Genomic DNA, 21,860 nt, shown 5'->3' on the forward strand with positions numbered 1-21,860 from the left:
TGTGCTCCCTACATTTGCAGGTTTATGGTCAAAGAAAACAATCACTTGCGCTTCTTGCAGACAGCAATCTTTTTCCGCTGACAACTGTAGCGGCAATGCTTGTTAATAAGACAGAATTAAGCGTTGGTATGCTCCTAAAAGAGGCCCCATCTCACCCTCCATCTCTGTGGTGCAGCCACAGAGAAAGAATTCATGCAAGCTGATTTAAGATGTTTTCTTGTGATAAGAAACCAGCTCCCAAAGGGGGATGCACTTAGCTAAGCCTGGCTATCATGATCAATGGTCATGCATTGGCGCCTATCAGTCTAGGGAGTGCCGAATGGACATCTGGACTGCATTCCTAAGTGTCAAGAGTAAGTGACTTATATCTCACCTTGACCAACCAATCAGGGACTGGCAGGGCGTGGTAATACCACGTGGGTCTCCAATGCCCGCCAAACTCTCAACCAATCAGCACACATCTGGGTCTTGATCAAAAAGGGAGCGCAAGCTCAGTTCTGGGCTCTCCTTGGCCATTTTCGCGCATCCTCAGAGACAATCACGTGACAACTGCTGTTGTCTGCAAAAGGACTTGGACTTTGTTCAAAGCGCGAGGCCGAAGATCCCGTACGTACTCAGAATTCTACCAACGTGAATGCTCCGCTTGATCAACGGCAGCCTACAGTTGGACCCTCGTCGACAACCTGAATAGCTTATTCAGAAGCAGCGCTGGACCGGGAACGAACCAGTTTCTTCCCAGGCAAAAGAGTGACTTGTGAGGACTCGCGGTCACACTCTGTGCATAGAGACTTTCTACTAGCCAGCCGGACTGCTGGTAGATCCCCTCGGAGCAACGACTGCCATGCGCGCCGCAGTTAGATTCCTCCGCCCGTCCTAATCCGAGCTGCACCTCGACTGGTTGGCCGGTAGCCAGAGGACGCCGTCACAACGCCCATTGGACAACCGCTGCAACAGAGGCTGCAACAGAGCCTGTCAGCTGGTTTGGTGTTCGTGCCGGGAAACTCCAAATCCAAACACAGTGGATAAGTAAACCCCATGTTCTACATTGCGTCTCGAGAATTCAATTGTACCTCAACACAAGTTGTTATCAATTTAATTCATGAGTAATGTATTTACTTCCGAGTTTAGAGTAACAGTGGGTAATAACACTGATTAGCGATTTGGTAACCGAACGATATATATTGACATATATTCTCTGTTGTGTATCTCTTTGTGTTTGCATCTCTTCGAGATTATATACCTTGTATATTGATAACCCTCACCGTAAGGTCTGCCGCTCGTATCCAGGCAGACTAGTATATGTTTGGTGCACAGTTATATTAATAAATGTATCCCGTGTATTGAACCCGTGTGTGTGCGTTCTTAGTTGTTCTGACGATTGATTTTCTAAAAGCCCCAACGAACAACCTCGTGATTACTGCTACAATTAATAATTGTCTCAGTAAACCCATCAAAACCTCTACATTTAATGGCGTCCCTGGGTGGGCGGAGTTAAGAATGAAATGAGAATCAATCGCACAGAATAACTGATATTGCTGTGAGTTCAAGTTCAGCACAGCACCGCGGCTTCTATACGCGAATACCGGGTGTGCTGATAACTGCGCAAAGAAATCCCCCTGTTTTCTAGCGTTTAGTGTAACGTGTGCTGATTGGAAATCCATCTGCTCGGGTGTTTAAATTCCATACTGTATTTTGGTAAAAGAAAAAAAAAGTAATACTCTTAAAGTTTCTCTGACGTAATGACAATGGCTGCTAAAATGTCTGAAGTGGAGTCGCTTATAAGTACTATTTCTAGCGACGACAATCCTGGTTACTGGAGCGGTATCGAAAAGTTGAACTTTGATGATATTGAGAAGCTGCAAGTAGATTTAGTAGCTAAAGTAGCGAACCAGCTTAACACAGGAGGGTCCGTGAACGCAGTTCAGGTCCTATCGAGTTTCGCCTTAAATCTAGCTAAACAGCTGGAACTGTCTTTGTCCGAGCTGACAAAGTTTCAAAAGCTTCAGGGAAAGCTAGAAAGATATAAGGCGGAGCGAGTTGAGTTGTTGGATATAATCAGAGAAAAGAGAGTGAAAAATGAGGAAAGTGAAGACAGACTCAGGGAAGTTTTAGGTAAATTAGATGACCTGTCTGCTAGAGGAACTGCGGCTGAGGTAGCTAGGAGAGACCTGGAAGCGAGCTTGAAAGAAAAAGAAAAAGAAATTGAGAGTTTAAATGAGCTCAGCCAGGAAAGGCAAAAGGAGTTAGATGCTGCCGTACTGGAAGCAAAACAGGCTAGATCCCACTTGCATGCCAGCCCACCTAGCAGCCCGGAGCGCTCACCCAGCGCGCCGGGAGGAGGTTTCTCCCGGCCAGGGTCTGTGGTCGGATCGGTATGGGGGAGATCGCCGAGTCCTGCGCGAGACGCAAGGGCGATGCAATTCAGGCAGAGACCCCCTGCTCCTGATCACGGCCGTCCCCCTGCCCGCGGAGAAACCGTAAAAGTTAACCTCCACTCCCTGAGGCAGTTAGCCAAAGATGTAGAAAGGTTTGACCCATCAGTGTCAGGGAACAATGTGGAAACCTACATCGATGAGCTGAGACATACTTTGCAGTTTATGCCCGGAGCGTCCGAACAGGAAAAGGCTTTGTTAGTAAGGAAAACTACTAGCCGAGCGGTACACGAGTGGATGTCCAGACAAGGACCGGAGGTCTGTAATAGCTTTGAGGAGCTGTGTCAGGCAATGATCGGAGAATTTTCGGCTTTTATCGATCCCATAGCTGCCGTGGCCGCTGCGCACCATATTAAGCACGAAAAAGCTGAAGCCCCTCGCGACTATTATGAGAGGCTTAGGCGCACTTATTTTGCAGGGCGGAATGAAGAGGGTTGCGAAGAGAACGTGAATTTCAAAGGTTTATTCATTGCTAATCTGCATCCCTCAGTCAGGAAAATGATTGTGATGCACACAGATGCAAAAGCGATGAAAATGGCTGACATTAGAAGGTTGGCTCAAAAAGCCTGGGGAGCTGAAGTCTCTGCTTCCTCAGAGCGAAAACCTGCTAAAACGGCCGTGTTCGCCACTAAAGCCAGCAGGGTTGACGACTCGCCTCAGCTCGAGGGAGCTGAGGTTCCTGAGCCCTATAAGCCCCGGCGCAAAATAGGCAGGCAAGACCGCACTAAGCGTCAGAGCCGCCGTGAGCGCTACGGGGAAGGCAAGGGCTCAGGCAGAGCCTATCATAAGACTGGACGAAGGGAGTCGACTGCAGCCCGCCTGGCCCGGCTTGAACAAGCCCTGCTTGAGAGACCAGGACAGGGTAAACCTTCCGCACCGAATGCCGGAAGCGTGAATGAGCTTAGGGGGACCACGCCCCTTCTCACTGGAGGAGGCGGGGATCCACCCCAAACCCCTCCCTCAGTCTATCTGATTGGGTGGGAGGGTTCCTGCCTGAAAGAAGGCTGTGACTTTGAGTTGGGCGCTGACCCCGCCCCTGAAGTCAAAGGAAAGGCAGGCTTCCAACAATTCTTAGGGAATCTCAGTCAGAAAGGCAAAGCAAGGCGTATTTATATCAAGGTTTCTCTTGAAAGCGTCTTAGATAGAGAAGCACTGATTGACACTGGGGCTGAAATTAGTTTGATGTCAGCCGATCTACTCAGCGAGCTCAAACGAGTAGCGAAAGGAAAAGGCATCAGACTTAAGGTAGAACCGTGTAAGATAGATATTTCCAGCTATACCCAGGATCATGCCAGGATCACACACCGAGTGTGGGTGGCACTTAGGTTCGGGCCAATGAATGTGGTGCATCCTGTTTACATCTCTAGGTTTAAAACAGAGCCACTACTCATTGGCCAAGACCTGCTTGACAGGCTGGAGCCTCTGGTGGACTGCCAGCGTGGAAAATTGTGGGCTCAGGTCAAAAACCCTAAGCCTGTCGTACAGCAAAAAGGGGGGTTCAGTGGTTATGCTGTGACCACACAGTGCCCACTGAACACTATAGCTGAGTTGGAGGTTCCACCTGGTTCTCTGGACGAGAAATAAATGTCTCTTCTTGCTTTCCAAAACTACAGGGAAGTCCTGCCCAGGCCAGCACTCCCACGGTCTCCCAACTACAGGAGCAGTGCTCCGAGCAGCTGCTTGACCCGCCAGGTAAAGCACACCCCTTTTTCATCCCTGAAGAAGAGTGGATCTCCCTGTCCGGTAATGAATGGGAGTCCTTTCTGTGCGCCCTGGTACCTCAGGGGGACCAGGACTACCACCCCATGGTGGTGGGAGGGGTCCAGGTTGCAGAAGTGCAGGTTGATGATGTAATTCTCAGCCTCAGCTCTGAGAAGTCCATAATCAGTGAAGGTCTGTTCAAGGACCTGTCGCGAAGCCGTCAGGTGACCCTGGTGACGCAGTCACAGGTTCTGTGGTGGGCACCCCCACCTCATAGGTCCATTTGGAGCAAAGGAAGTTGTGTAGCTTCCATCTCCATCGGAAAAAGGAAGTTTGCTCACTACTTCCAGGTAGCACCTCAGCTGACCCATTCGGTCTGTATTGGTGCAGACCTCTTGGTTCGACTGGGCGCCCAGCTGGACACAGTAAACAGTGTGCTGTGGACACGGGTGAACCCAGATGCCCACTCTCTAAGCGGCGACCCCGAGAACATTCGGTCAGGTCAGACGATTCCTCAGGCCTGCCAGGTTGTAAATGAATCGGACCTGATCGTTCCTGCATCAACCGCAGGGTTTCCGGTACGCCTTGTCCTGAAGAAGGGACAGAGAATGGATGCTGAGATGGTTTTCTTCCAACCATCAGCTCAGTTTATCAGACTGAACCTAGCAGTCTGTGGTACCCCCAGACTGGAACGGAATGGCCGAGCCACCTGCCTGTTGGTGCAGAACATAGCAAAACAAGATGTCAAAATCCCTGCTCGCACTGACATGGGACTGGTAATTGACAATGGTTTCTATGATTTCGAACTGGCCATCCCAGTACTGGGGCAGCTCCCTAGTCCCTTGGCCAGGGAGGGGGGAAACGAGCAGGTGTACTACACCTACCCCCGGCGGATGATCGCAATTATGCCAATAGAGGGATTCTGCAACCAGGAGGTGTGCAGAGTGGACCTTAGCGATAAGGATGAGATGGTTGTGTACACAGTACACGCAGGTGTTCCGACGGACCACTCAGCTAAGAGTGCGACCCGGGATACCGCCATGCCGTCAAAAGCGGGGTTCCTAGAGCAGGTACAGGAACAGGTTGGTAAGGCAGATGCCCTGGAAACGGAAAGCCAGCGTCAGCAGCTGCGTCAGATCTTCCAGGATTTCCAGGAAGTGTTTGCACGGGATGCCTATGACTGCGGGGTGACGGATTTGCACACAGTGCGCATTCCCACAGCCCCTGGCGCCCGCCCAACCTATGTCAGGCAGTATCGCATTCCCCTCACGGCATACGAGTCCATAAAGCAGACGTTGGATGCTCTACTAGAGCGTCAGATCATAAGGGAGTGCAACTCCACTTATAACTCCCCACTGTGGCCGGTGCTGAAACCCAATGGTAAGTGGCGTCTGACCATTGACTACCGGCAGCTGAATAAACAGGTTCCTTTGTCACGATGGCCAATGATCTACCTAGATCAGGAGTTAGCCAAGGTGACAACAGCGAAATATTTCACCACAGTGGATGTGGCCAATGGGTTCTGGACCCTTAAGGTAGAACCGACAGACCAGTACAAACTGGCCTTTTCCTTCGGAAACAGGCAGTTCACCTGGAATCGATGCCCCTTTGGGTATTCCAACTCCCCAGCGGAGTTCAACATATTTCTGCACAAAGCCATGAGTGATGCAGCCGCCAGGGGCAACCTGGTCTATGTGGACGATATTCTGATGCGGAGTCAGACCTGGGAAGAACACATGGCCGAGATCAGGCATGTGTTGACCCAGCTCTCCCGTGCAGGGGCCAAACTGTCCCTGGCTAAGGGACAGTGGTGTAGGACCCAAGTGGAGTACGTGGGACTGTTGGTTGGAGCCCAAGGCATACAGCCACAGTCCAGCAGAGTCCAAGCTATCCAGAATATGAAGTCGCCCACTAACCTGTCTGAACTGCGCAGCTTTCTGGGAGTATGTAATTATTCCCGGCAGTTCATTGAGGATTACGCTGAAATAGCAAGGCCCCTCCACAAGCTGTTGCAGAAAGACGTGCCCTTTGAGTGGGGACCTTCCCCAGAACAGGCTGTGATGGAGCTGAAGCGCAAACTCGGTAGTGCGCCGTGCTTGGCCTACCCTGACAAAAATAAGGTCTTCTACCTTGAAGCAGGGTTCTCAGAGCACTGCCTTGGGGCTGCTCTGAGTCAGGAATATGACCAAGAGCGAAGGGTGGTGGCGTATGCCAGTCGAGCCCTGACCCCAGTGGAGCAAAAGTTCTTGGACTGCGAGAAGGCCCTGTTGTCTACGGTCTGGTCGGTAGAACACTTCCGTAGTTATGTAGGGGGACAAAAGATCATCATCGAAACCTGCCACCAACCTGTGACATTCCTGCATAGCCAGAGACTGAAAGCAGGCAGGGTGTCAAATAGCAGGATTGTGGCATGGATGATGGCCCTACAAGGCTATGAGATAGAGGTACGTTATGCACAGAGCAAGAAAATGTACCTGGGACAGGGCCTGGCTTTGGGCCAAGTGTGTCACGGCTGTGACACTGACATGGAAGCTCCAGAAATGATTCCCGCTGCTGAGCTACCGAACAATCATCGGTACTACGATGAGAACGTGGGCCAGGGCTTACCCATGGCCTATGTTGACGGTTGCTCTTTTCGCCACGAACAGCAGGTGCTAGCAGGGGTAGGTGTAGTCTGGCAAGACAATACTCCCTGTGGGCCGACCCGCTATAAGCTAGGACCAAAGACTAGTCAGTATGCGGAAGTAGCTGGGGTGCTGATCACACTCCAGCAGGCCCTGACAAATGGCCTTAAACAATTTGTCATCTGTAGTGACTCGAACTACGCCCGACATAGCTTCGTGTCCCATCTTCCGTATTGGAAGGGTAACGGCATGAAAAATGCCCGGGGCAAGGAAGTAAAGAACAAAGAGTTGTTCCTGGCCAGTGACAAGCTCACGACCGAGGCTGGAATGATGGTTTACTGGAGGAAGGTGAAGGGACACTCCCAGGTGAAGGGACCCGACAAAGACGGGAATGATGAGGCCGACTGGCTGGCCAAATCTGGCGCCTTAGAGGGTGATCCCTGGCAGTTCCAGCAGGAATGGCTACCCCCAGAAACCGTGGCTGAGGTCAAGGCAGTCACCCGAAGCAGGGCTAGACAGGATGTCGGAGCCGACCCTCAATCTGTAGTGCTTGGGTCACAGGGTTTTAACACCGATCTTGCGGAAATGCAGAAACAGGACCCAGCAATTGGGCAAATGTATCAGCATATCGCTGACCCAGTGCGTCAACCTCTTTCAGAGCAGGTGCTGAGCCAGTCTCCGGAGCTGAAGGAGCTGGCAGAGGTGAAAGACAACCTAAAAATTATAAAGGGGTTGTTGGTTTGTGTACCAGTTGCACAAGGTGTCCCAAAGTGGGTAGTTCCCCGCTGTCATCGGGGGGTCATGATCCAACACGCTCATGACGAACCCTGTGGGGGTCACCGGGGAATCAAGGCCACGTACGACACTATCCAGCAGGTGGCATTCTGGCCTCACATGGGCCGAGACATCGCCGCGTATGTAAAGGGGTGTCTGACGTGTAGCCAGTTCCAACCATCACGGCCCTTGCACCGTGCACCACTCCAGAAAAAGGGAATGACATTCCCCTGGTCCAATCTACAAATGGATTGGGTGGGGCCGCTGGTGAGGTCATCCAGAGGGAACAAATATTTCCTCACTGTTACGTGTGCATTCACAAAATGGATTGAGTGCCTCCCAGCACCCAACGACACGGCAGAGACAACTGCAGTGCTGTTGGTGAACCATGTGTTCAGTCGATGGGGACTCCCCCTGACCGTGGACTCGGATCGGGGAACCCATTTCACAGCTACAGTAATGGCAACCCTGTGGAATATGCTTGGGGTCAAGGCCCAGTTGCATATCTCCTACCACCCTCAATCCTCGGGCCAGGCAGAAAGGGCAAACCGAACGGTGGTTAGTATGCTCAAAAAGTTTGTCTCCACCAACAGTAGGGACTGGGACATTAAGCTGCCCCTGGTTCTGATGGCCATCCGAGCCACTCCCCATTGCTCTACGGGGGTCCCACCTTTTGAGATGATGACAGGTCGGAAGATGACTCTTCCCCTACACTGTCTCTATGGGGTGGAGGACCTGAGCACGACGGGGGCTGCTACGGCCCATCAGTATGTGTCAGACCTGCGAGCACATCTGCAGGCAACCTTTGCTTTTGCCCAGAACAATCTGGGAAGGAGTGCAGAGGGTAGGAAAGCATACTATGACCGGAAGGCAGTTAACCAGGAACTCCAAGTAGGAGACAAGGTCCTGTACTTCCAATTTGCCAAACCCACAGGGGTGGCCCGGAAGTTCTTACCCAGTTGGACAGGACCCCACGAGATTGTCGATAAGGTATCACCGGTAGCTTATCGAATTCGGATTGAAAAGGGAAGGCAATCTCTGGTCTACAAGTGGGTGCATCGCAACCACCTCCGATTGTATCGCCCATCTCAAATGGCGCCGGAGGACACAGAATAGGGTTAAAAGTCTAAACCCAATCAAAGAGGGGGGTGCCCCTTTGTAGTTGCAGGTAGTTAGGTACTGTAGTGTAGGTCCTGCTAGGAAAATATATTCCAAAATATAGTGGAACTGTACCATGTGCCTCATCTGTGTTCCAGAATGGGAATCCTAAAACTGCCACGGCTGGTCCTGACAGTACTGTGGATCGCCTCGACACAGCCCCTTGAAGTTGTGGAACCCGGTCCTCCTACCGGCATAGTCCTGCAGGACGCTCCCGGATTGTTGTTAACAAATTGCAGAACATATACTCAGCGAGTGTATGTACGGCTGGACCCACATGATGTGTTTCGGAAGCACATCAACATGAACAGTAGGGTGTCCTATCATGGTAGGCAGTGGGCTGGGGATACTGTATGGCATGCCCAGCTAGACACTATACACATGCTCCGCCAGCTGAGGAAGGCAACAGTCACCCAGGAGGAGATGACGGGCCTCAACCGCCCCAAAAGGTTCTTGGGGGGTCTGATTGCTGCGGCCTCCGCCGTGGGTTCGCTGTTTTCAGCTGGTCTGTTTGCTGCTAACACTGTCACCCTGACCACCCTGAGAAGGCAGGTGTCTGGGTTACGTAAGGAAATGCCAGAAATTTATGACAAGCTGTATCAGCAGCAGCAGCGGCTGGAAAGCCTAGGGAAAACCTTACAGGGCACAATTTTAGCAGTAAACCTTCATGCAGCACTGTTAAATAACACCCTCCACACCGTGGGCAGGATTGTCGACGTGTTACAGTGGGACTATGCTTATGTGCAACAGGTCAGAATGCTGATGCAGGATCTGCTTAGGGAGCTTAGTGCCACAGTAACTAGCCTAGCCATGGGACAGATTCCAACCTACTTGGTTCCACTGTCCTTAGTAGAAGAAGTACTGAAGACAACCACTTCCGAGATGGTGCAGCCATTGCAAGTACATCTTGCATACAGTCTAGGCAGTGCCATTCCCATACATGTCAACCCCGAAGCCAAGGAAATAGGTTTCCTGTTGAACCTTCCCATCGTGAGTAGCAAGGATATCTAAAGACTCAAGTCTATATTGAACGTTGGCTTCTGGAGGGGGGACATGCATGTGAAGTTGACCACCCCACCGCTCGTAGCTTACCAGGAGGATGATCCGAATTTGTACCTTGTTCCAAACCTGGAACTGTGTATATCAACCAAGGATATCCACTGGGTATGCCCAAGTAAGCCATTCCTTAGGGACACAACTCAGAGGTTGTGTGGTATCAGAAAGGGGGCTGCCACTGAAAAGTGTAAAGCCACAGTGACGAGCAAACGTGAGGTTAACGAACCCCAGGTTGAGCAGGTGGGAAAGAAATGGCTGGTCAGCACACCACAATTAACGGTTACAATAACCTATGACAGACATGATACAGCTACCGAAGTGCAGCTACCCAACCAAACAGTTTTTCTACAAGTTCCTGAAGGAGCTATAGTGCATCTCAACGATTTAGCACTGTATCACCTGGAGTCAGAACCGTATGAAACGGAACTCGAGATTGTGGACGCTTTCAGAGGACACAGCGTTGACTTGGATGAGAGAATCCAAGAGACAGTAAGTCTTGAGGGTGTACAGGTAGTCGAATTTGTTCTCAACGACACAAACTTAAAAACTACACTGGTAGGTCCCAAGCACAGTCGGTGTGGATCCTCTGGGGCGCTAGGGACAGTAAACGTGGTCATCTTGACACTGCTGCTGGGTAGCTGGATCATGGCTGGGGTAATGTGTTGGATGCTGTTCTCTTGTATCAAAGCCTTGCTGGGTAGTTTGAATGAGACAAAGGGAGCAATGGTTTATCACCGAAATCAGGTAACCACGCCCAAGCGTCTGCCTGCTGCAGAGCTATCCGATACTGATAGTGAACTGCCGGAAGTTTAAGGTCTAGGGCTAATGATGACGCCCGATGCCTCATTTCTATGTACCTTATAACTGAGAGCAGGTATACGCAATGTTCTTTCCAACACTATTTCCTGTACAAATTCTCGAGAGGTAATGTGAATATTGGGTGGTAGAATCCACCGGGGTACAACAGACATCACTTAACTCTGTTTTTGTTTTGAAGGCAACAACGCCTCAGGACCTCGTGACCTTCAAAAAGGGGGGATATGTAGCGGCAATGCTTGTTAATAAGACAGAATTAAGCGTTGGTATGCTCCTAAAAGAGGCCCCATCTCACCCTCCATCTCTGTGGTGCAGCCACAGAGAAAGAATTCATGCAAGCTGATTTAAGATGTTTTCTTGTGATAAGAAACCAGCTCCCAAAGGGGGATGCACTTAGCTAAGCCTGGCTATCATGATCAATGGTCATGCATTGGCGCCTATCAGTCTAGGGAGTGCCGAATGGACATCTGGACTGCATTCCTAAGTGTCAAGAGTAAGTGACTTATATCTCACCTTGACCAACCAATCAGGGACTGGCAGGGCGTAGTAATACCACGTGGGTCTCCAATGCCCGCCAAACTCTCAACCAATCAGCACACATCTGGGTCTTGATCAAAAAGGGAGCGCAAGCTCAGTTCTGGGCTCTCCTTGGCCATTTTCGCGCATCCTCAGAGACAATCACGTGACAACTGCTGTTGTCTGCAAAAGGACTTGGACTTTGTTCAAAGCGCGAGGCCGAAGATCCCGTACGTACTCAGAATTCTACCAACATGAATGCTCCGCTTGATCAACGGCAGCCTACAGTTGGACCCTCGTCGACAACCTGAATAGCTTATTCAGAAGCAGCGCTGGACCGGGAACGAACCAGTTTCTTCCCAGGCAAAAGAGTGACTTGTGAGGACTCGCGGTCACACTCTGTGCATAGAGACTTTCTACTAGCCAGCCGGACTGCTGGTAGATCCCCTCGGAGCAACGACTGCCCTGCGCGCCGCAGTTAGATTCCTCCGCCCGTCCTACTCCGAGCTGCACCTCGACTGGTTGGCCGGTAGCCAGAGGACGCCGTCACAACGCCCATTGGACAACCGCTGCAACAGAGGCTGCAACAGAGCCTGTCAGCTGGTTTGGTGTTCGTGCCGGGAAACTCCAAATCCAAACACAGTGGATAAGTAAACCCCATGTTCTACATTGCGTCTCGAGAATTCAATTGTACCTCAACACAAGTTGTTATCAATTTAATTCATGAGTAATGTATTTACTTCCGAGTTTAGAGTAACAGTGGGTAATAACACTGATTAGCGATTTCGTAACCGAACGATATATATTGACATATATTCTCTGTTGTGTATCTCTTTGTGTTTGCATCTCTTCGAGATTATATACCTTGTATATTGATAACCCTCACCGTAAGGTCTGCCGCTCGTATCCAGGCAGACTAGTATATGTTTGGTGCACAGTTATATTAATAAATGTATCCCGTTTATTGAACCCGTGTGTGTGCGTTGTTAGTTGTTCTGACGATTGATTTTCTAAAAGCCCCAACGAACAACCTCGTGATTACTGCTACAATTAATAATTGTCTCAGTAAACCCATCAAAACCTCTACACAACCAAGAAATGGATTTCATCTTTCACAAGCTGTATGGATTTTGAAATGTATGGACGATGCCAGGTGTCCCACAACACCACAGCGCCGACACACCTTTGGTTGTCCCACATAAAAAACATAGCCATTGCAGGCGCCCAGCCGGATTGTAGAGGGCAGGTGCCTTAAGCCTCCATTTACATTGTCCGGTAGCAAGCGAACCTCGAATTTCCTTGCTCCTGTTTTTATACCGTCAACATCTCTAACCTCAGTTCCATGGTGGACGGTGCAGTACTGCTTAAGCCAGGTGTGAATGTCCTCCGTCTTTGCCAGTTCCGAGAACATAACAACATGCACCGTTTTCCTCTCTCTCTGTGTCAGAGGCTGCAAGTTGATCTTCTCAAGGGCAGGAACTTTCCCTCTTTTTGCCTCAAACACATCCACACATTGTTCAAACAGAGAATAGGTAGCAAAAACAACCTCAAATGCTTTCTGACCTGGGAGAGTGAAGATGAAATCCAAGTGCCGAGGTTCAAAGCCACGTTCCTTCTGTAACACTTTTCTGCTGAACTGCATACGATCCATGAAGAGGTCATCCAAAAGCTCAAAACGTACAGCATTCTTGCGGGATCCAAAGGTTGCCATCTCAAACTGCAAAACAAACACTGCTTCCACAAAACAAGAAAACAATCCAACTACTCTAACTACAGGCTGATCAAGGTATCTCCCCTGCCAGGTAAGCCGAGAGCCGCAGGCGATGAGCCCGGAGCTGAACGGGCCCCACTGGCTCGTTTGTAAGGCCAGGTGCATTGCCAACCACGACTGGCAGGGCAGAGGCCTTGAAGGCGGCCTGGGCTCCTGCAGCTGTCCAGCCACGCACTCTGGTTTCTCTTCATCTCGTACAAATCTTTTGCCTTTTACTAAAGATTTCCATGGAGAGGAACATGAATGAGTTCCATACAATTTTTGTGCTTCCCTGCCTTCGGGTGGGGCGCAGCTGGGCTGGTCAAAGAGAGAAAATAAAACCGCTCACAATCGCTCTTATTACGGCGACTGTGGCCGTCTGCTCTGCAAGTCCTCGGTCTCCGCCTGTCTGATTGGCGCTCTTTTCTTTGGGGGCGGGAATATGCTGTGAAATATGAAGCGTTACAGCAACGACATGCCATGAGACGATTGATAACGATTTCCATAGGATCCCCGCGGTTGCCTGGCAACCGTCAGCTTTGCGCAGTGGCAGTATCGTAGCCTGTGAGGTTTAGCCGAGGCGCGATTATTGCTAGTTGAAAACTTTTCCCAATACCCCGCTTCCGCCGGTTTGCAATACAATCGGCGAAAGCAATTTTTGACAGTCTCGTCAGAGACTGAGCAAGGTGTTTAAAGACAGATTTTGTCATGGTAACATCATGGTAGAAAGAAACAAGCTTGTTACGTCTCAACAGAAACGCTCTTTAGCTCTTTCAGCGTTATGCAGAGAACAGCGTCTGTCGAGATCACTTTTGAGTCAGCGCGAAACGCCGTGTGCTGTCAGTTTGATTTCATATTGCTCGTAGCGGCGCCCGGCTTTTGTCTGTCAAACGTTAGGTTGCGCTTCTTCATGCTGCATCGTCGGCATGAGTGGAGCTTTTTAAACGTCTGTACTTACTGCGCCCCATAAGAAATCGTTTGTCCCCGTTCAAAAGAGATTGTGCGATGTCCTGCAGCGTTCGCAAAGCAAACCTTTGACAGTTTGAAAAGAGGAATTTATTCTGCTTCCTGTGCGTGCAGTAATTACAAAGTTGAAGTCTTTACACGATCTGCTGCAGTTTTCAGTGGGCGGGCTTTGTCAGATGGCTTGGAAAAACGCACTGTGTTTCGGCTCGGGAAACATCATGAGCAGTGTCCTGCATGTTTTCTGTGTATAGCTGTCTTTTAACGCATACAGAATTCATTCGAAATCATTGTAAGATTCTCCCTCAGTTCCGTTGTGCAGTGCTTTACCTCTTTCAAAAGGCTTCACTTTCCTAGTCACATTCCAAGGCTCATCGAACCCGGGCTGTTTCCTCCAGCGGTATAGTATTGCAGTGAGACAGCACGATGCCTGCAAGACTATGTCACACTAAACGCCACAGATTGTGTTTGTCCGTTCATGTCAGTCGTCCTGCAGCCACGGGAAGTGGGACACAAACATGCTGCAATGCTTTCAGGACGTTAGGATTTGTTTGTGCAACATCCGAGAAGAGTACTTGTGGCTTGAATGTGAGCTGTACGTGCCCGCCCCCTTTCCTCTGTAGTGCATGAGTTCCTCCCGGCATGCCCTTCGTCATTGTTCTGTCATCTTGTATTTAAAGGGTTGTATTTCTGCTGCTGAAAATAAGCAACGGTTTTCTCACAACGCCCTTTGTTCCCGACGGAGCCCTTGTCTGTCATGAAATTCTTCAAAACCTCAAGCTAGAAGAAGAAGACGACAAATATGAAGCGTTACAGCAACGACATGCCATGAGACGATTGATAACGATTTCCACAGGATCCCAGCGGTTGCCTGGCAACCGTCAGATTTGCGCATTGGCAGTATCGTAGCCTGTGAGGTTTAGCCGAGGCGCGATTATTGCTAGTTGAAAACTTTTCCCAATACCCCGCTTCCGCCGGTTTGCAATACAATTGGTGAAAGCAATTTTTGACAGTCTCGTCAGAGCGTGACATAGTCTTGCAGACATCGTGCTGTCTAACTGCAATACTATACCGCTGGAGGAAACAGCCCGGGTTCAATGAGCCTTGGAATGTGACTAGGAAAGTGAAGCGTTTTGAAAGAGGTAATGTCGACGCTTTTTTAACAGAGCACCAAAAAAGCGTCTTTTTTGAAGGCCTGGGTACTGAGCATTGGTGGTTCAGTGGTAGAATTCTCACTTCCCATGTGGGAGGCTCTGGTTCGATTCCCAGCCAAAGCAGTGGCTTTTGCAGCGAGCGGCTCCATCACTTGCATCCTCTTGCAACTCGCAACTGAAAACCCACTGAAGCAAAGCATTTGTTAGCCAGGTCAGTACCCGGATGAGGGTGAGCTACAGGGAAAAACAAAGTTTCCAGCTGGAAGCGGTGTTAATGGTGCCGGTGGGGGGGCGCTCACCCTGAGGTCTTTGCGGGTCCCAATGCCCCAGTATAGTGACGGAGATGCTGTGTTGTAAGAGGGCGCTGTCTTTTGGATGAGATGTAAAACCGAGGTCACAGCGCTCTGTGGTCATTCAAAATGACCACCAAAACCTTTGACAAAAGCTCTTGGTAATTGATGGTCTTCAAAACTGCTTCTCCTTTAGGTAAATTTTAAATCAGCTGAAAAATGCTGTGAAATGGGGGGGCACTTCAGGCCAGTGTAGGATTTGGGTTACAAGAACCATGAAACTGCACGAGAAAGCCCATACACTGAATTACACGGCTTTCTATTCAAAGGAGGACAAAAGAAATTCCCTGAGTTCGATTTTTTGCAGCACAGAGAGGATTGCTGGTGTAAGGCTGGTTAGCTCAGTTGGTTAGAGCGTGGTGCTAATAACGCCAAAGTTGTGGGTTCGATCCCTGTACGGGCCAGGTCATTTTCTCCTCTCGTACCAAAGCTGTTAGGTTCCTTTCCGTGGTGAGAGGGGTTGTCATGCAACGCTGCTACATAGTGCCGACAGACAAGAGTGTTGCGGGAGAAGAGAAAAGTGTTTGAAGATTTAAGAGTGTCTTAGGTGGAGCCAAAATCAAGTGTCACAAATGCAAGTGGTTGGATTTCCAATGTTTAATATGGTAAAAATAAGCGGAAGTTATCTGCCGGTCCGGCACAGTCTGCCATCCTTTTGTCAGATACTGTAAAGTGGTGTCGAACTGGGTGTCGAACTGGAGCCTCACCATTTGCATATGTGTGTGCGTTGTTAGTTGTTCTGATGATTGATTTTCTAAAAGCCCCAACGAAAAACCTCGTGTTTATTGCTACAATTAATAATTGTCTCAGTAAACCCATAAACCTCTACATTTAATGGCGTCCCTGGGCGGGCGAGTTTAGAATGAAATGAGAATCAATCGCACAGAATAACTGATGTTATACAGTTATACATCGAGTGTCACATTAAATGACGAAAATGAAGAGAGTTAAAGTAGCTGGAGAGGTTTTCTTACAACTTTTGAGCTGACACAGTTTTGGAAAATGTTTCCTTCACGCTGCACTGTACAACATAGGCAGCCAAGAGTCTCCAAAACAAAACAGAATTGACAGATAGGAGAAAATACCCACTCGTCCTGAAGTTCCCATAATCCAGCACTGAGCGTAAACAAAGTGTCTAAGTAGCGTGGGAATGCTAACCCTAACCCTAGCTGGAGTTTGAGCAATCCAGCACTGAGCGTAAAAAGATGAGTCAAAGTAACGTCTAATCGGGTTAGTTTGCTTAGAGCTGGTTCAGAGTTTGCTCAAGAGTTTACCTTTCACAGATGGGCAAAGAAGAAAGTTGGGGGTGCACGCTTCAAGGCGCCTTACAGCTGTAGGGAGTGATTCGAGACGATTCGTGGCGTGTGCTCGTTTCCATATACCGTACGCCCCGGGGTGCAGTGCTAGGATGACGTACAATACCGCTTGGGCACGTAACAACGTTATATGCGAGTGCGGGACATGAGGGTTTTCGTTTGTTCGTTTTGTTTTGCTCTGCTCTGCTTTGCTTTGTTTTGCTTTCCATCGCGTTGGTAAGAGCGTAAATAAAAAGGCGATTCCTGCGTCTACCATGTAACAGCTATTTCAAGTGCGACGTGGTGTGGCTTTTCAAATGCTTGTGGGCATTTCTCTGTTGGTGATTCTTTTTTTGTGTGTAACAAAGTGGCATTTTCATGTCCGGACGGGGAGACTTTATCATTCTGACATGAAGCCACCCTTAAGTCCTCTGAGGCGTGTCTGTCTGCAAGGCTTGTATTTTGGAAATGTTTTTTTGAAACAGAAAACGACTTTGAAATAGGCTTCCGGATTGGGCACGCCCGCACGGATTGGGCACGCCCGCAAGCCGAGAGCCACAGGCGATGAGCCCGGAGCTGAACGGGCCCCACTGGCTCGTTTGTAAGGCCAGGTGCATTGCCAACCACGACCGTCAGGGCAGAGGCTTTGAAGGCGGCCTGGGCTCCTGCAGCTGTGCAGCCACGCACTTTGGTTTCTCTTCATTTCGTACAAATCTTTCGCTTTTTACTAAAGATTTCCGTGGAGAGGAGCATGAATGAGCTCCATGCAATTTTTGTGCTTCCCTGCCTTCGGGTGGGGCGCAGCTGGGCTGGTCAAAGAGAGAAAACAACAACGCTTACAATCGCTCTTGTTATGGCGACTGTGGCCGTCTGCTCTGCGAGTCCTCGGTCTCCGCCCGTCTGATTGGCGCTCTCTTCTTTGGGGGGCGGGAAGTGTCCGGCCGCAGGGGATCTTCGGACCTCGCTTTGCATAGCGGCTTCCCAGAGTGCGTCGTTTCCGGCACAGTGTGGCCGGGTGTTTTCCGAGTTATCGCACGGATTGGGCACGCCCGCAAGCCAAGAGCCACAGGCGATGAGCCCGGAGCTGAACGGGCCCCACGGTGGAAAGAACGCATGGGTTCTAATCCCATCCTCGTTGCTCTCCATGTCTGACACGTGTGCCCGTTCGACGTTGGCCTTCCTGCCGTTTGCTCCGGTACTAGAGCCGTACATTTTCTAGCGGTGGCTGAACATGGTATAGTAGGTTAACGTCGGTATCGAGCAGTAACAGTAACAGTATTTACGTGCCGCTGCTGCCAAGTGGCTCTGGGTTGAGACTGCGTTTTCACTTACTTGCAACGCAAAAGGAGAAAGCGATTTTTGACAGTCTCTCGAGAGACTGCGCTAGGTGTTTAGGGATAGACTTTGTCAGTTCCCCCTGGGATGATGGCCTCTCAAATAGTTTGTGATTCCTATAGACGTTTATACAGTAGAAGCCTGCTTCGTGGCTTAAATCCAAGCTATGGAAACGAGTTAGAGGTCTGATGCAGAACTGCAAATTCAATGAACGGGAACACTACAGTACATTGCACTGTATGTGTGAGGAAAGCTGCCCCCTTCTGTCCCTTGTCGACCGAACAGAGGACTGTAAAAGATACCGCCAAGAAACTTTAGGATGCCGGTTGGAATCCAGCTCCAAAGAAGCCCCTTTGGGTGTTATGTCATCAAAAAGTAAGAACAGCGAATCTCTCTTTGATCAAAAGCGCAACAGAACTGTTTTCCGTGGAGCAGGTTTCAGACCTGTAGACCTGTTTTATTTGTAGGGCAGGGCGCATTCCCAAATGCGAATCTCCTGTTTTAGAAATGCTTTGGGCGGCGTGAAGTGAAAATAAGAAATGGGCTCCAGATGCACATGGAAGCAATCAAGTGTTTGATCCGAGCTGTTTCAAAGACTGCTCAAGAGCTTTCCTTTCACAGAGGCGCAACGATTAATGATGGGGGTGCACCCTTCAATGCGCCTTACGACGCTAGGGAGTGATTGAGAGGATTCGTAGCGTGTGCTCATTTCCCTCTATTCCCCGTGTTGCGGTGGTAGAATGACGTAAATTACTGCTTCGACACGTAATGGCATTATAATCAATTGCAGGAGCTGAGGGCTTTTGTTTTGTTTCGTTTTCCATGGCGTTCGTAAGCGCGCAAATCAAAGGCAATTCCTGCGTCTAACAGGAATTCATGTCTGCACGAATGCTTTTGAAAGTGCAGTGTGGTGCAGCTTGTAAAATCCTTGTCCACATTTGTGGTTTGTTGATGTTTTTTCTGTCTGCCAAAGTTGCATTTTGACATCCGGACTGGGGGACTTTATCATTTGAACGTGAAGCCAGCCTTAAACCCTCTGAGGCGTGTCTGTCTGCCGGCACGAATCTTGTGAAAGGTATTTTTTTTTTAACGGAGAGCGACTTTAAAAAGGTTTCCGCAGCCACCTCGCACTCCGTGTTAGATTATAGGAGGAATGCGGCGGTAATGAGCTCGCTTTTGTCGTGGCCGAGTGGTTAAGGCGATGGACTCGAAATGGGTTGGGGACTCTCTGCGCCGGTTCGGAATTTGCCGACTCCACCGTCTGCCGCACGTCGCCTTGTGCCTGAGCGGCAAAGTCAAAGTGCCGCTTCTCCTTTCCCGGTACAATAAAAACGCTAAATCGCTTGGCCCCGCTGCCATGGAAAGCAATTCTTCAGATAACCACACTTTTTGCGTTCGCACCTCTGGTGCTCTACTTATGCCTTTGAAAACCTACGAATAAAGCTGTAAGAACCGACACGATGTGTAGGTGCTCTTAAAGCACGCAGTAAAGAACTGTTAACAGCAAGGGTTTCAGTGGGTTAACTGAGGAGAAGGCGTGATCGCTAATTGTTGACTTTTTATTTGGTGTTAGAAACACTCTTACTGTGCATGACGTGCAACAAATGTAGCCACAGAAATTGCATCACGCTTTCATGTATGCTATAGCAGACACCAACGTTGCCTAGATAGAAAACCGAAATAGCCGTGGGTTTGCTTGCTGGTCTGAAGGATCTTTCTTCGAATCTTTATCATTTGTCAATGAAAGTAAAAGGTGCTGCAATCTCATACGTTCAGAATCAAACCCGCAGCTGTTGTTCGACTTTATTTCTTGACTAATTACAACTGAGTGTCGCATGAGCAGTTACGTAAACTTGTCTGGTATATTTGAACACAAATGCCGTTCTTCAATTAAAACTAACAGTACATTGTCAGGGACATTCAGTTCTATACAAACAAGAGACAGACAAGAGAATATTTCTACCTTTCATGTGGACTACGTGTTGACTTACTGATCGGAATAATTGAAAAGTTCGGGTTCATAGCCGATGCAGTGCGTGCTAATTAGAACAACAGCAACGCTGAGCTCTCAGCACCGTACTGAGCCCAGGTGATTTTCTAAAGCTGTCAGGTGCAGTTCATTTACATGAAGGAAATCTCTTACTGAGTACGATTACAATGCAGTAAGTAGCACAGACTACTAAGGGGAGTAGCCCGATGCGTTTAAAAACCAGCCGAGCCAGGCAGGAGTCGAACCTGCAATCTCCTGATCCGTAGTCAGACGCTTTATCCATTGCGCCACTGGCCCTCGTGTGACACTGGAGGACTGTAACCCAGTGAGATCAGCACTGCAACTAGTAAAATACCCCCGGTCCATTCTTTTCCAAAAGTGAGAAACACCTGTTTTCTACATTTTGTCTGTTTTAAAACCATATCTCTTTAAACCAAACCAAGAGTTTGTCTTTTGCACTGATATTCTGATTCATTTCGATTTCAAAGAAAAAAAAAAACATTATCTTCCAAAGCATCATAAAATTGTCCCTTCTTCCAGACTCCAGGTGAGCAGATCACAGAATCCGTAATGAGCTTCCTCCATCAAGCAAAGTACCTGAACATGACTCTGTCTTCATAAAAGCGCCCCTGTAATAAAGAAATTAAATCCGAAATCAAGAGGGCAGCTGCCTACTGAAGTTCAAGAAGTCATCAATTTTAACCTAGCAACACATTAAAGGCTGCATCTATACAAGTACGATTCTAGAAATCCTCACCAGATTACGTTTTAAGAAGGAACTGCGCCTCAGGTTCCGCCGAGATCTTAACTCGGATGGTAGGATTCAGAGCCCGGAGTGTGGACTGATGGCGCACGGAGGGTCCACATACTGTGGATCCCGCAGTGATCTTCCGCGTGTTCAAACCGCCAGCGTGTGACTCCCCTGTCCCCGTGACCTCATTGCTCTGCTCTTGCCTCTGTGCAGCCAAGCCCGACTCATGGTAAAGTGGAAAAAAATATGCCCTCAACGTGAGATTTACTCTGGAGCGAGGATAGATGTTACCTTTTTATCGTTGAACAGGATGTATGTGATGTGGCAACTAGGTTCAATTTTGATTCCTGCGGCGATTCCTGTGTCTACCACTAATGTAAGAGCTATTTCAAGTGTGGCGTTGTGCGGCTTTTCAAATGCTCAACAGGATGACTTCGCATGCACGTGTGCTTTCATGCAGTCGTGTGTGCAACCATGTCTGCTTATGTGCAAACGGGCGTGGTTTCATGTATGCAAAAAACTTTCCTGGGCTCTTCTGAAGCACATAAAATTATTTGGAGATATACATTTGTCTTGTTTTCCTCTTAGGCTCTAGAGTTGATAACTTTTTTTTAGGATTCTAGCTTTCTCCCCTTGCAGGCATCGGGCACAGAGGACCTCATGGTTTTCCTATAAATCTTTTTTTTTGTGTTCCTTGTTGTTCCAAACTTAATTTTAATCACTTTTAATTAGATATTTTATTAAAAATAGTGCAAAAAATGACTAATTTCACTAAAAATAATGTAATATAAAACTGATGTTTTTAACTTTATTGTAGTGTTTTAGAAACTACTATGTCTTCAAAAATGGTTATTTTTCATTCCTAGGAATGAAAGCTGTTGTTATATGATGTTTATTTTCAAATTTTGAAAAAATCAAAGGATTCTAGCTTTCTCCCCTTGCAGGCATCGGACACAGAGAACCTCATGGTTTTCCTAAAAATCATTTGTTATGTTCCCTGGTGTTCCAAACTTAGTTTTAATCAATTTGAATTTGTTATTATGTTAAAAACAGGGTAATAAGTTTCTAATTGGACTATAAATAATGTCATATTGTCTGCTATAAAACTGATGTTTTCAACTCCATTGTAGAGATTCTAGAATCAACTAATAGAGAATTAAAATAAAAAAGGGCATAAGAAGACATTACCAACAAC

General features: G+C 48.6%; 1 long non-coding RNA gene and 5 other non-coding genes across 6 annotated transcripts; 5 read left to right on the forward strand and 1 right to left on the reverse strand.

Annotated features, from left to right (window-relative positions):
• The first annotated feature begins 67 nt into the window (after positions 1 to 67).
• Positions 68 to 10,149, forward strand: LOC148643274 (uncharacterized). Its single transcript, XR_015929046.1, has 3 exons — positions 68 to 2,690; positions 4,046 to 4,124; positions 8,788 to 10,149. It is a non-coding gene; the product is annotated as an uncharacterized LOC148643274 (long non-coding RNA).
• Positions 10,150 to 13,019: 2,870 nt separating this feature from the next.
• Positions 13,020 to 13,136, forward strand: LOC148643275 (U5 spliceosomal RNA). The gene has a single exon (XR_015929253.1). It is a non-coding gene; the product is annotated as a U5 spliceosomal RNA (small nuclear RNA).
• Positions 13,137 to 13,362: 226 nt separating this feature from the next.
• Positions 13,363 to 13,504, forward strand: LOC148643276 (U4 spliceosomal RNA). Its single transcript, XR_015929407.1, has one exon. It is a non-coding gene; the product is annotated as a U4 spliceosomal RNA (small nuclear RNA).
• Positions 13,505 to 14,673: 1,169 nt separating this feature from the next.
• On the forward strand, positions 14,674 to 14,815 carry LOC148643277 (U4 spliceosomal RNA). Its single transcript, XR_015929486.1, has one exon. It is a non-coding gene; the product is annotated as a U4 spliceosomal RNA (small nuclear RNA).
• A 2,457-nt stretch (positions 14,816 to 17,272) lies between these two features.
• LOC148643278 (U5 spliceosomal RNA) lies at positions 17,273 to 17,389 on the forward strand. Its single transcript, XR_015929336.1, has one exon. It is a non-coding gene; the product is annotated as a U5 spliceosomal RNA (small nuclear RNA).
• A 2,749-nt stretch (positions 17,390 to 20,138) lies between these two features.
• Positions 20,139 to 20,211, reverse strand: trnar-acg (transfer RNA arginine (anticodon ACG)). The gene has a single exon. It is a non-coding gene; the product is annotated as a tRNA-Arg (tRNA).
• Between the last annotated feature and the right edge of the window lie 1,649 nt (positions 20,212 to 21,860).

Source organism: Lepisosteus platostomus, chromosome 22 (genome assembly GCF_059453375.1).
Source record: "Lepisosteus platostomus isolate fLepPlt1 chromosome 22, fLepPlt1.hap1, whole genome shotgun sequence".
In the NCBI taxonomy this organism is placed as follows: Eukaryota; Metazoa; Chordata; class Actinopteri; order Semionotiformes; family Lepisosteidae; genus Lepisosteus; species Lepisosteus platostomus.